The sequence below is a fragment of the Rattus norvegicus genome, chromosome 5, assembly GCF_036323735.1.
Source record: "Rattus norvegicus strain BN/NHsdMcwi chromosome 5, GRCr8, whole genome shotgun sequence".
Lineage (NCBI taxonomy): Eukaryota > Metazoa > Chordata > Mammalia > Rodentia > Muridae > Rattus > Rattus norvegicus.
In genome coordinates this window covers 121926509-121941120 of record NC_086023.1, presented here as the reverse complement: position 1 = coordinate 121941120, position 14612 = coordinate 121926509, and the positions used below count along the sequence as shown (strand labels likewise).

Sequence of the window (14612 nt, the reverse complement as noted above, 5' to 3'; positions counted from 1 at the left end):
ACATATGCCACTGGAGCCATGGGTCACTCCATGTGTGATCTTTGGCTGGTAGTTTAGTCCCTGGGAGCTCTGGGGTGTGGGGTCTGTATGTAAGTTAGTTGATATTGTTATTCTTCCTATGGGGTGGCAAGCCCCTTCGGTTCCTTCAGTTCTTTCTCTAACTCTTGCATTGGGGACCCTGTTCTCAGTCTAATGGTTGGCTGCAAGCATCTGCCTCTGTATTTGTCAGGGTCTGGCAGGACCTCTCAGGAGACAGCCATATCAGGCTTCTGTCATCATGTACTTCTTGGTATCTGGATAGTGTCTGGCTTAGGTGACTGTATATGGAATGAATTGCCAGGTGGGGCAGTCTCTGGATGGCCTTTCCTTCAACCTCTGAGAGAGAAAGCTATTCACTAAAATCCTTCAAATAAACCTAAATAAACATCTACCCCAACAATTGCATAAGTTGCAACATAGAAGTACAACAAATATGGAAAAACAGACAATATGACTCCTCCAGAAGTTCATAGTCTCCAATAAACAAATCTAAAGATATTAAAATATTTAAAACAAGAATTTCAAAAGTCTAATTTTAAAACTTATATATGATGCCAAATGAAAGATAAACAAACATATAAGCACATTAAAAATGACACTTAAAGAATTGGATAAAAACTTCACCAAAGCGCTCTCTCTCTCTCTCTCTCTCTCTCTCTCTCTCTCTCTCTCTCTCTCTCTCTCTCTCTTTTCTCCCCCACTCTCTCTCTCTGTGAGTGTGAGCTTTCTTTATCTCTCTTCCCCTTCTCCTCTCTCTCCCTTCCCATGACAACTTCCCTGGGCTTTTTCCTTGGGGCCAGTAAACTCACCCACAACTCCCCAATAAACTCACCCACAGCTCCCCAGAACCAAAGCAACAGGGAATCATGGGACATGGGAAAAACTAAAATTTGGAAGATGAGAAATTTAAAACTCATTGAAAACATCATCAATAAACTATCAAGCAAGACAAAAAATATTTGAGTGAAGTACTGTGGCATGCACCTATAATTTCAACACCAAGGTAGAGGAGGGGTAATTATGAGTTCTAGAATTAGCCTTAGCTACAAAATGAGACCCTGGAAGATGGGGGGGGTGCATTAGAGTTCAAGGCAACCTCAAGAAATCAGGATACCAATAAACAAACAGCAGTTAGGAAGGCAACTGTCAAAATTTCTTGAACACAATTAAGACCAAACTTGTGAATCTTTGGTGTTGAGCAAAGAGCTGAGATTTAAACTGAGGACGCAGAGAACCCATTGAATGGACTTACAGCAGAAATGTCCACAACTTGAAGGAAAGATATAGACATCTAAATATATGAATCATTTAGAACCACAAAATTCCATGTTGAGAAGACTTCTCCCTATTGGCAACTGATGCCTGCTGAGTGAAGCAGAGTCATCCCCTTCCTCAGGAATACAGCCCCTGTGAGAATACCCATGAGCCAGTAAATAGCTTTACACCCATCAGCACACAGGCAGCACTAAGTGGACTTAGTGGGTTGAGAAAAGAGAGAGAGAGAAAGCCTATAAGGTTGGGAAAGAAAGGGGAATGGGGAATTGGGAACACATTAGAGGAGAGGAAAAATTGGAAGATTTGATCAAAACACATTATACAGACTTGTAAAGTTCTCAAACAATTAAAACATGCCATTGGTCTAGAACATAGATATGCTGCTAAACCCACAAGGAGAAGCAATGACAGTTACTTACAAAGCAAAGTCACAATGCTTCCTCAGGTAAAGCCAGAAAGCATGGAATGATGTATGACAAACTCTGAGAGTAAATAACTGCCATATTACTATATGCAGCAAAATTAATCCTTACACATATGAAAAATAACTTATAAGATGCATATACACTGAAGTGATTCATAACCACTTAGCCAAAAATATATGTTATGTAAGGGAATCCTACCTATATAAGAGGAATAAACTTACAATTATGAATATGGCTCTCCACAGTCTTAGTTACCTGTGGATCTTTGTCTAGGGATACACAACATGATACCCTCCCCTTCCTTGTCAGCATGTCTACTATTGTTGTCCTTGTTCAGGTCTTGTATAGGCAACCATACTGTTAACATATCATGATCCTGTCACTTCTAGGAGACACAGTATCTCAGCAGATTTTTGACTCTCTGATTCTTACAATCTTTCTGCCCGCCATTAGGTGCAGTACTTGTATTAAAGATGTATCCCTTAGGGTTGGACACCACTCAAACAGTTGTCCTCTGCATTTTGACCAGTTGTGATTTCTGTAATGTCTCCTGTTGCAAAGGAGTCTATTAAGTAGAGGTTGGAAGTTACATGTACCTGTGGATAAATGGACAAATATTTAGGATGTAGTTTTAAGTTATGCTGTTTTTATGGTGAGATTAGATTCTCCTCTAAGGTCTATGAACTCCCTAAACCCCAGGTATTTAACTAGGAGTCTAGTGCTAGGCATAATCTCCTTCCTGTTTAGTGAGCCTTAAATCCACTTTTAGAGCTGTTGGTTACCACTAAGGTATGTGTCACTATTGCACCTTGGGTGATACCGTTGCACACTGGTCATTGTGGTTCACAAGCTTCACAGGGTTTGGTTACCTCCCTGCCTTGATAATTTTCCCGTAACATTTCAGGACTATGAACGTTCTCAGGGAGGAAGTGTTCAGTTCAGACCCAGCTTGGATTATCCAGGCCCTGTGACTGAAGTGCATAGTGTCTTCAGTAACAGGAGCTTACTTCAAACACCTGGAAGGTAGCCAAGGCAACATCCACAGCCTATATTGTTTTTGGAGTCTCTTAGACTCCCATGTGCAGCAACCAAACCTGGGCATTTTATGGCTGATACTGGGGTTTTTAATTAGTCTATGTCATGAGGGAGCATTATTATTCAAGATGGTATAACTTAACTTAAATTGAATGAATATATGTACACACATATAATTGTGTGTGTTATATGTAAATCTTAGGTAAATAAAAAAGTAATACGGACTGGAGAGATATCTCAGCATTTAAGAGTACTGTCTATGGGCTGGAGAGATGGCTCAGCTGTTAAGAGCACTGACTGCTCTTCTAGAGGTCCTGAGTTCAATTCCCATCAACCACATGGTGGCTCACAACCATCTGTAATGAGATCTGATGCCCTCCTCTGGTGTGTCTGATGTACAGTGTACTTATATATAAAATAAAAAAAAAAAGAGTACTGTCTATTCTTCTTGAGGTTCTGAGTTCAAATCCTAGTAACCACATGAGCATCTCTTCTTCTGTGTCTGAAGACACTGACAGTTACTCATATACATACAATAAATAAATCTTAAAAAAACTAAATAAAGTAGTTTTTTAAAAAATATGTGGCTGAATGGTGGTGGCGCATACCTTTAATCCCAGCACTTACAAGGCAGAGGCAGGTGGGTCTTTGCTAATTGGAGGCCAGCCTGATCTATAGAGTGAGTTTCAGGATAGCGAGAGACACACAGAGAAACCCTGTCTCAAAAACACAAATGATGATGATGACAACGATGACGACGACGACGACGATGACGACGACGACGGCAACAATGACCATGATGATGATTCTTTGTTTTTGTTTTTTGTATTTTTTAAAAAATCCTTAATGTCATTTTTTCACTCTTCCCTTCCTGTCCTTCTGTACTGACCTTCCTCTCTATTGACCTCCCTCTTCTCTCTCCAATGAACTCCATCTTTCTCGTTTCCCCTTCATATTATTTTTACTTGTTATTTTCCTCTCGAGAACCCCCTCACATTATATACTTTATACTTTCTTGGTTTCTATGGTGACTCCATCTAAAGGTATAGAACCATGAGTCACAGATGAGAGAAAACATGCACTGATTGTCTTTCTGTGCTTCGGTTACATCACTCAATCTAATCTTTTCTAGTTCCGTCCATTTACTGAAATTTTTCTTTACGCAATTTTCTTCACAGCAGTATAGTACTTATTATCCCTCCATCAACTGAAGGACATTAGGGTTTTGCCATTGCCTATCTATTGTGACTAGAAGAGTAATGAATAGGGGTTGTCTTAAGTTCCAGCATACAGCAACAACTAAAATATCATGTTTCCTTCTAGAGCCTTTGTAAAGCCTTGACTTTAAATGTATACATTCATTTCTTAAAAGAAAAAATGAAGGGTAGAAAGATGGCTCAGTGAGTAGATGTGTGCCATTAATTTTATAAACATTGTTATAAAGATCTTGCAAATAAACAAAAATACCACACATTGAAATTAACCAGACTCAAAGTATATACAAATCAGTGACCTTCTATATAGTTAAGATAGGCATTCAGAATGGAAGCCATGGAATTCCGCACTCAAGTACTGAATGTGTTTTATATACTTATCCGTCACCAAAATCAAAAATCCCATGAGAGAATTGGAAACAGAATAACAATGAGGCTTATGTCCTCTTTCCTAACATATAATGTGGTCACTAATTATGAACATTTGTCTAGCCATTGTTCTTCTGCGACATAATTTGCCATAACTATATTGCATTCCCAAATATCTTTAGACTTTAAGGATACTTCAGCTTGTAAACAGCTTGCGATTTCACACATTTTGACCAAGTTCTAATGATTGAATCATGTCCTGAAGCCAGAATTGCTTGCTAAGTCAAAGCATGTGTCCATTCCAGGACTTTTGGTATTTATTACTGTGAAGATAGACTTCAGGAAGATCATTATGAAGGGGAAATGTTCCAATTGTCCTTATTAATAACCATAATAATGTAGGCACTCACTGGAAGGCCGACCAGTATGTGCCCAAAAGCAAAGGAGACTATGAGTAAGGACAAAGTGAGTACAACAGTGATAATCATATTTTCTCATATTTTCCACATCAATGTCAACAATAGACAAGTTATGGGATCAACCCTGGTCCCTATCAGTAGATGAATGAAGAAAGAAAATGTGATGCACACATACACATGCACACACACACACATATACATATATGCACATATACACATGCACACACACATATACATATGTGCACATACACACATGCACACACTGGAATTTTATTCAGCCATCTATGAAGTTTTATTCAGCCCCTGTACAAAATTACTACATGGCAATTAATAGTGGAGATAGAGCAGTTAATCCAATATTTAAACAATAAAAACACCAAGAGGAATAAGCTTATTACGTTGTTGTTTGGCATTCTGCCAGGAGACAACCAGAACAAAACAATTGTGTCCCCAGACATCTGTGGTTGCATTGCTGTAATGGATTTCTTTTATAAGAAGGCACACCTCCCATGTTTGAATTAATTCACGTTACTTTGCAGTCCACTCCCATTAGTGATTGCAGTACCTGTAGTATACTTCTGCCCACTTCCCACTGGGAGTATGTACTGAAATGATTTTCATCTTTGCTCTTGTATATTATATAATGTATATTGTATATCGTGTATTGTATATTGTATATTGTACGAGTGAAATCAGTTTGGCTTTTTAAATGAAGAACACTTTCCAGCCCATGGTGACTGTGTCCTCACAGGGGGAAGACAATCTTGGGGGTTGGAGGCATTGCTGAGTAGAAGTCAGCATGTTTATGCTGACCCCATGTGTCTATCATCTATCTAACTCAGTGCAACTGTCTGGACAGTTATAACCATTTATAAAAGACACAGCTTTTACTCAAAAAGAGTTAAGGAGTTAACACACTGAAAAATAAGCAGCAGTGTATGGATTTTTACCTTTGTGGGATCCCAAAACTTCAAAGAAATGGAGAATGTGAACCCCATATAAGCTCATTTTGAGGGCTCTACAGTATAAAGGCCAAGGTATATCAACCAAGGACCTGTACAGAGAGCAGATTGGGTTACTCCCCATGAAAGAAACATCATCAGGTTGCTGCATTCCTCTTCTTTCTCCACAATCCAGCTAGCTCACATTTCAGGTTTCAAGTCCTGGGCTGCAAACTTCTGGGTAGAGTTCTGTGTAGAAAGAATTTGCCATCTTAGCAAAGACAAGTGCTCTGATTTGAAATCCAAAGCTCCTTGGATTGCCTGTCAGTATGAGGCGGGGAGCTTAGGTGATGAGGAGATTTTCTTTCTGTCTTGATTCTGAAGAATGAGGAGACTTTTGCTCTGAATTGCCTTCATGATCTGACCTTAAAACTGCACACAGCTTCAGCCTTCTGGAACCCCATGTTCCTTTTAAATGCAGCCTACATATTAGAGTACAAAAAGAGATAATGATAAAAACTCAGGACCAAGTTAAATCCTCCTTTTGACGTTGCTGTCAAGGCAGTTACCCTAATGGTTCATTTTGTGATCTATGTTCACCCCAAAGTGAAGTTTTCAGCACCTCTATAAACTTAAGATCACTTCCCTTATAGAGCCTGGGCTTTTACATTTGAAGGTCCCGCATCACACTGTATCAAATATAATAAATCTACCCATGCTCCCACTTTCCATTTAATATATGTGTACTGTTTCAGCCATGAAAGGCTTTTGTTTTGGAAACACTATTTAACATTGTTTCTTTTCAGCCTTGCAGTTTTATTTTCGTGAAGCCAGTGTTTTTTCCCCTCCAGGCCTTAAGCATTTCCATAAGCTCTGGAAAAGCCGATGAGCTTCCAGCTTTAGGAGTGACCTAGAATACGTGATGCCTGAGAGAATAGGATTTAAAAAATATCTCTTCTGTGTGTACAAATAACAAGGAACTCCTTTACTGGATGAAATGCAGGACTTCTGTGTATCCAGCTTTGCCCAGCCAGATGCTGAGAAGAATGGGGGAGGGGCACTTTGGCTCTCAGAAACTGATGAGCAGTGGGGACTGTGGAGTTGCTAGTGGTGGTAAAAGTCTGGACCAGGCGTTTCTTGGATTTAGTCAGGAATGAGATAAAGGTTTGCACAAATTTGCAAAGAAGCAGGAATACTTTGTTTAAAGCAAAGTAAAGCAATGGTTGGAAAGGAAGGGCACACTCTCAAGATGAGAGCAGCCACCAAAGTGAAGATACTGAAGGATAGTATTAGTGTTTGAGGCTTTCTTTTGTGGGGTCAAGAAAAGGGGGAGCTTGTTTGCTAAGGGGAATGGCAAGGATAGTACTTGATTTTGATTAACAGATTAAATTATATAACTATTTCTCTATAGCTCATGCCCCTTCCCAAAACACACTTGATTTTTAATCATGTGCATGCTCAATTATCCATGAGTGTAAGATGCCGACAAGAAGATATTCCCTAAAAATTCACTTTGGGAACCTAATTACCCTTATTATGCAGGAATCCTAAACCAGTTCAGGCCGGATCATTAAAGACAAGATATGCCTGCAACTTGATGGAGGTAGGGTAGGTGTCCTGGACTGCTAAAAGGCTGCCAGGTCCATGGATAGGAAAGGAATAAAGAGTATATACCATAAATGTAGGTAAAGGCTACCCTGTGCATTATTATGAGAGGGATGTGTACAGAGCTCAATTCAAATAGGGATCCAGATGGCTAAGCTATTCTTCATGCTTGCTTGCCTGGGGAGTGGTGAAGGCTCATTGTAGGTAAGCTTCAACCAGACTCACCCATCTACCGAAACAGACAATTTTTCTAAAGGACACTTGAAGATGATATACTCAGTCCAGTATACATTTCTCGTTGTCTTTTCTGGCATTGCACAAAAATTCTAGGTTTGTGCAACAGCATTTGGTATGTTTTGAACTCAGAGCACGGGTCTGAAATCAAAGGCATGCCTTCTTCATCACAGGTCCTGAAAACTTACTAGCCCATAAAACTCCATGGACAGAGGTTCCCAGATTTGTTTGCCATAGCTAAGTAATGTGGGACATCAGGAGACGAAGCAGGTAAGTAAGGTAGTGTCATCCCAGGTAGTTGTCATCACACGTCTCGGGCAAGTCCTCAAAGTTGATATTTGGCACAGCTCTTCACAAAACCATTCAAGGTACAGTATATGTGGCAAATGTGACCAATCTTAAAAAAAAAAAAAAGAAAATGAACATTTCAGCTGTGACATCTTTCACTGAAAAAGAAATTAGGAAAGAAGGCGGGTGTGAGCATTCTCTCATGTGCTGATTTATACCTGGCACACATACCTCAGGAGTAAGGAATCTGGTAGAAAATACAGATTGCTACAACCACCTATCCAAAGGCTTATATCCATTAGACACTGGGTTTTAGAATAAGTGATAAAGTTGTGCAGTTTTATAGTTGAGTGAAGAAGGTTTTATTAGATGAACATTCAAATAGTAAAAGGACAACATAGTTGAGACAGTGGGCTGGAAACATCACCAAATTTTTCGTTGGCTTTGCTATATTTCACATGTTTCATTTTGAAATTGTTTTTCAAAAGCACAGAAAATAATAAAGCGAAACCTCAGTGCCTAAGAATCAATACCTGCCTTCATTTTTCATCCATCACATCTATCTCTTTCCACCATTCTATCACTCTTGTCAATATTGTATTAGACCATACTAAATCAAACCCAAGAAATAGGACTGTTTCCTTCCAAGTGACTTCTAGCAGGTGTAAAGCAGAGCTCAGGCTGTGGCTTTTGATTTTCCAACAATACTATTATCATACCCAGCAGATGCTTTACTCCTAAAAACACTCAACCTATGTAATATTCTCAACCTATGTTCAACCTTCCTTGATAAGGTAGTTTTTTATCTATTTCAGCAGTCATCATAGCTCTAGGTATGGACCTGATCTAAGATGGCAAGGAAATGAAGAAAAGACAAACACAGACAGATACACAGAAAGCAAAGCTGGGATTAGGACTGGGTCTCTGGTGGAGAAATTACAGGACGCTAGAAGCTCAATATGTTTACTACACATAGTTGACCAGAGACGCAAGGTTATTACTGAATGGGGAGGTGGGGTTACTACATACTGCTAAGCAGGGAGGTAAGATTATTGCCCACAATACAACAAGGAGACAGGGTTTTTATATACAGCCAAGCAGAGAAAAGGTTTAGCTAAACATAATAGAAGTAATCACTATAGGGGATAAATCTTCAGACCATAAGTATCCAGCTAGGAGAAAGCTATAATGAATGATTTTTATGCATACCATTAATACGGAGAAAGCCTTTGCCATTCACACTTCAGCTGAGTCTCATCTCAGGTCAGGGAGAAGAGGCTTTGCCATTTGTCCATGGCTCTGAGGCTTTGGAGTCCTTGATGTGGCTTTGTTTATGTCAGACACTAAGGACTTCATACACTCAGGGCTTCTCATACTTCCCATAGTACATATTGAATTTCTTTTTTTTTTCAATTTTTTTTATTAACTTGAGTATTTCTTTTTTTTTTTATTATCTTGAGTATTTCTTATATACATTTCAAGTGTTATTCCCTTTCCTGGTTTCCGGACAGACATCACCCTCCCCCCTCCCCTTCCTTGTGGGTATTCCCCTCCCAAACCTCCCCCCATTGCCACCCTCCCCGCATAGTCTAGTTCACTGGGGGTTCAGTCTTAGCAGGACCCAGGGCTTCCCCTTCCACTGGTGCTCTTACTAGGATATTCATTGCTACCTATGGGGACAGAGTCCAGGGTCAGTCCATGTATAGTCTTTAGATAGTGGCTTAGTCCCTGGAAGCTCTGGTTGCTTGACATTGTTGTACTTTTGGGGTCTCGAGCCCCTTCAAGCTCTTCCAGTTCTTTCTCTGATTCCTTCAACGGGGGACCTATTCTCAGTTCAGTGGTTTGCTGCTGGCATTCGCCTCTGTATTTGCTGTATTCTGGCTGTGTCTCTCAGGAGCGATCTACATCCGGCTCCTGTCGGTCTGCACTTCTTTGCTTCATCCATCTTGTCTAATTGGGTGGCTGTATATGTATGGGCCACCTGTGGGGCAGGCTCTGAATGGGTGTTCCTTCAGTCTCTGTTTTAATCTTTGCCTCTCCCTTCCCTGCCAAGGGTATTCTTTTTCCTCATTTAAAGAAGGAGTGAAGCATTCACATTTTGATCATCCGTCTTGAGTTTCCTTTGTTCTAGGGATCTAGGGTAATTCAAGCATTTGGGCTAATAGCCACTTATCAATGAGTGCATACCATGTATGTCTTTCTGTGAGTGGGTTAGCTCACTCAGGATGATATTTTCCAGTTCCAACCATTTGCCTACGAATTTCATAAACTCGTTGTTTTTGATAGCTGAGTAATATTCCATTGTGTAGATGTACCACATTTTCTGTATCCATTCCTCTGTTGAAGGGCATCTGGGTTCTTTCCAGTTTCTGGCTATTATAAATAAGGCTGCGATGAACATAGCGGAGCACGTGTCTCTTTTATATGTTGAGGCATCTTTTGGGTATATGCCCAAGAGAGGTATGGCTGGATCCTCAGGCAGTTAAATGTCCAATTTTCTGAGGAACCTCCAGACTGATTTCCAGAATGGTTTTACCAGTCTGCAATCCCACCAACAATGGAGGAGTGTTCCTCTTTCTCCACATCCTCGCCAGCATCTGCTGTCACCTGAGTTTTTGATCTTAGCCATTCTCACTGGTGTGAGGTGAAATCTCAGGGTTGTTTTGATTTGCATTTCCCTTATGACTAAAGATGTTCCTTATCTTTTTTGATGACTTTTAGTTGAAAATTGATTTTATTTGATATTAGAATGGCTACTCCAGCTTGCTTCTTCTGACCATTTGCTTGGAAAATTGTTTTCCAGCCTTTCACTCTGAGGTAATGTCTGTCTTTGTCTCTGAGGTGTGTTTCCTGTAGGCAGCAGAATGCAGGGTCCTCGTTGCGTATCCAGTTTGTTAATCTATGTCTTTTTATTGGGGAGTTGAGGCCATTGATATTGAGAGATATTAAGGAATAGTGATTATTGCTTCCCGTTATATTCATATTTGTATGTGAGGTTATGTTTGTGTGCTTTCATTCTCTTTGTTTTGTTGCCAAGATGATTAGTTTCTTGCTTCTAGGGTATAGCTTGCCTCCTTATGTTGGGCTTTACCCTTCATTATCCTTTGTAGTGCTGGACTTGTAGAAAGATATTGTGTAAATTTGGTTTTCTCATGGAATATCTTGGTTTCTCCATCTATGTTAATTGAGAGTTTTGCTGGATACAGTAACCTGGGCTGGCATTTGTGTTCTCTTAGGGTCTGTATGACATCTGTCCAGGATCTTCTGGCCTTCATAGTTTCTGGCGAAAAGTCTGGTGTGATTCTGATAGGTCTGCCTTTATATGTTACTTGACCTTTTTCCCTTACTGCTTTTAATATTCTTTCTTTATTTTGTGCGTTTGGTGTTTTGACAATTATGTGATGGGAGGTGTTTCTTTTCTGGTCCAATCTATTTGGAGTTCTGTAGGCTTCTTGTATGCCTATGGGTATCTCTTTTTTTAGGTTAGGGAAGTTTTCTTCTATGATTTTGTTGAAGATATTTACTGGTCCTTTGAGCTGGGAGTCTTCACTCTCTTCTATACCTATTATCCTTAGGTTTGATCTTCTCATTGAGTCCTGGATTTCCTATATGTTTTGGACCAGTAGCTTTTTCTGCTTTACATTATCTTTGACAGTTGAGTCAATGATTTCTATGGAATCTTCTGCTCCTGAGATTCTCTCTTCTATCTCTTGAATTCTGTTGGTGAAGCTTAAATCTACAGCTCCTTGTCTTTTCTTTTGATTTTCTATGTCCAGGGTTGTTTCCATGTGTTCTTTCTTGATTGCTTCTATTTCCATTTTTAATTCCTTCAACTGTTTGATTGTGTTTTCCTGGAATTCTTTCAGGGATTTTTGCGATTCCTCTCTGTAGGCTTCTACTTGTTCTCTAAGGGAGTTCTTTATGTCTTTCCTGAAGTCCTCCAGCATCATGATCAAATATGATTTTGAAACTAGGTCTTGCTTTTTTGGTGTGTTTGGATATTGCGTGTTTGCTTTGGTGGGAGAATTGGGCTCCGATGATGCCATGTAGTCTTGGTTTCTGTTGCTTGGGTTCCTGCGCTTGCCTCTCGCCATCAGATTATCTCTAGTGTTACTTTGTTCTGCTATTTCTGACAGTGGCTAGACTGTCCTATAACCTGTGTGTCAGGAGTGCTGTAGACCTGTTTTCCTGTTTTCTTTCAGCCAGTTATGGGGACAGAGTGTTCTGCTTTCGGGCGTGTAGTTTTTCCTCTCTACAGGTCTTCAGCTGTTCCTGTGGGCCTGTGTCTTGAGTTCACCAGGCAGGTTTCTTGCAGGGGAAAAGTTGGTCCTACCTGTGGTTCCAAGGCTCAAGTTTGCTCGTGGGGTACTGCCTAAGTCCTCTCCGCTGTGGCAGCAACCGGGAAAATCTGTGCCGCTCCTTCCGGGAGCCTCCGTGCACCAGGGTTTCAGATGACGTTTGGTGTTTTCCTCTGGCGCCTGGATGTGCACAGAGTGCAGTCTCTTCTGGTTTCCCAGGCGTGTCCGCCTGTCTGAAGGTTCAGCTCTCCCTCCCACGGGATTTGGGTGCAGAGAACTGTTTATCCGGTCTGTTTCCTTCAGGTTCCGGCAGTGTCTCAGACGCAGGGGTCCTGCCGCTCCCAGGCCCTCCCCTATGGGAACCCAGAGGCCTTATACAGTTGCCTCTTGGGCCAGGGATGTGGGCAGGGGTGGGCAGTGTTGGTGGTCTCCTCCGCTCTGCAGCCTCAGGAGTGCCCACTTGATCAGGCGGTGAGGTCTCTCTCCCACGGGGTTTGGGAGCAGAGAGCTGCTGCGGTCCGGGGAACTTGAGTATTTCTTATTTACATTTCGAGTGTTATTCCCTTTCCCGGTTTACGGGCCAACATCCCCCTAGCCCCTCCCCCTCCTTCTCCCCTTCTTTACGTGTGTTCCCCTCCCCATCCTCCCCCCATTGCCGCCCTCCCCTCAACAATCATGTTCACTGGGGGTTCAGTCTTGGCAGGACCAAGGGCTTCCCCTTCCACTGGTGATCTTACTAGAATATTCAATGCTACCTATGAGGTCAGAGTCCAGGGTCAGTCCATGTACAGTCTTTAGGTAGTGGCTTAGTCCCTGGAAGCTCTGGTTGCTTGGCATTGTTGTACATATGGGGTCTCGAGCTCCTTCAAGCTCTTCCAGTTCTTTCTCTGATTTCTTCAACGGGGGTCCTGTTCTCAGTTCAGTGGATTGCTGCTGGCATTCGCCTTTGTGTTTGCTGTATTCTGGCTGTGTCTCTCAGGAGCGATCTACATCCGGCTCCTGTCGGCCTGCACTTCTTTGCTTCATCCATCTTGTCTAATTGGGTGGCTGTATATGTATGGGCCACATGTGGGGCAGGCTCTGAATGGGTTTTCCTTCTGTCTCTGTTTTAATCTTTGCCTCTCTATTCCCTGCCAAGGGTATTCTTGTTCCTCTTTTAAAGAAGGAGTGAAGCATTCACATTTTGATCATCCTTCTTGAGTTTCATGTGTTCTGTGCATCTAGGGTAATTCAAGCATTTGGGCTAATAGCCACTTATCAATGAGTGCATACCATGTATGTTTTTCTGTGATTGGGTTACCTCACTCAGGATGATATTTTCCAGTTCCAACCATTTGCTACGAATTTCATAAAGTCATTGTTTTTGATAGCTGAGTAATATTCCATTGTGTAGATGTACCACATTTTCTGTATACATTCCTCTGTTGAAGGCCATCTGGGTTCTTTCCAGCTTCTGGCTATTATAAATAAGGCTGCTATGAACATAGTGGAGCATGTGTCTTTTTTATATGTTGGGGCATCTTTTGGGTATATGCCCAAGAGAGGTATAGCTGGATCCTCAGGCAGTTCAATGTCCACATATTGAATTTCTTAACAAGCTTCTTAAATATCCTTTTAATACATAGCCATACTTTGTTCTCATACTTTATGTAGGGGAATATTTAATTAGCATAAAATTAAGCATATAAAATAATGGATCGTGGGAAACGGCGATGCAGATCTTCCTGGTTGCTGCCACTGCAGAGAGCTCGTAGGCAGCACCCTGCGAGCAAACTTGAGCCTTGGGACCACAGATAAGACCAACTTTTCTGCTGCAAGTGACCTGCCTGGTGAACTCGGGACACACAGAGGCAGAATTCCTCTAGGACCGGGCACTCCCTGTGTTTACCGGGAGTCCCACACCCGCGGATCCCGGCCCGCAGCAGCTCTCTGCTCCCAGACCCCGTGGGAGAGAGACCTCACTGCCTGGTCAGGTGGGCACTCCTGAGGCTGCAGAGTGGAAGAGACCACCAACACTGCCCACCCATGCCCACATCCCTGGCACAAGAGGAAACTGTATAAGGCCTCTGGGTTCCCGTGGGGGAGGGCCCAGGAGCGGCAGGACCCCTGCGCCTGATACACCGCCAGAACCCGAAGGAACAGACCGGATAAACAGTTCTCTGCACCGAAATCCCGTGGGAGGGAGAGCTAAACCTTCAGAGAAGCAGACACGCCTGGGAAACCAGAAGAGACTGCACGCTGCACACATTACTGATTCCAGAGGAAAACACCAAACACCATCTGGAACGCTGGTGCACTGAAGCTCCCGGAAACAGCGGCGCAGATCTTCCTGGTTGCTGCCACCACAGAGAGCTCTTGGGCAGTACCCCGCGAACAAACTTGAACCTTAGGACCACAGGTAAGACCAACTTTTCTGCTGCAAGTGACCTCCCTGGTGAACTCAAGACACAGGCCCACAGGAACAGCTGAA

The 14612-nt window shown here is 41.9% G+C and overlaps 1 long non-coding RNA gene across 1 annotated transcript in view; it reads right to left on the bottom strand.

Moving 5' to 3' along the window:
* Nucleotides 1–4933: 4933 nt before the first annotated feature.
* Nucleotides 4934–14612, bottom strand: part of LOC120103168 (uncharacterized) — a 36076-nt gene continuing 26397 nt past the window's right edge. The window contains exons 2-3 of the long non-coding RNA XR_005505268.2: nt 7745–7953; nt 4934–6199 (exon numbers count right to left, since the gene is read on the bottom strand). This is a non-coding gene — a long non-coding RNA (uncharacterized LOC120103168). The remainder of the gene's footprint in view (nt 6200–7744; nt 7954–14612) is intronic.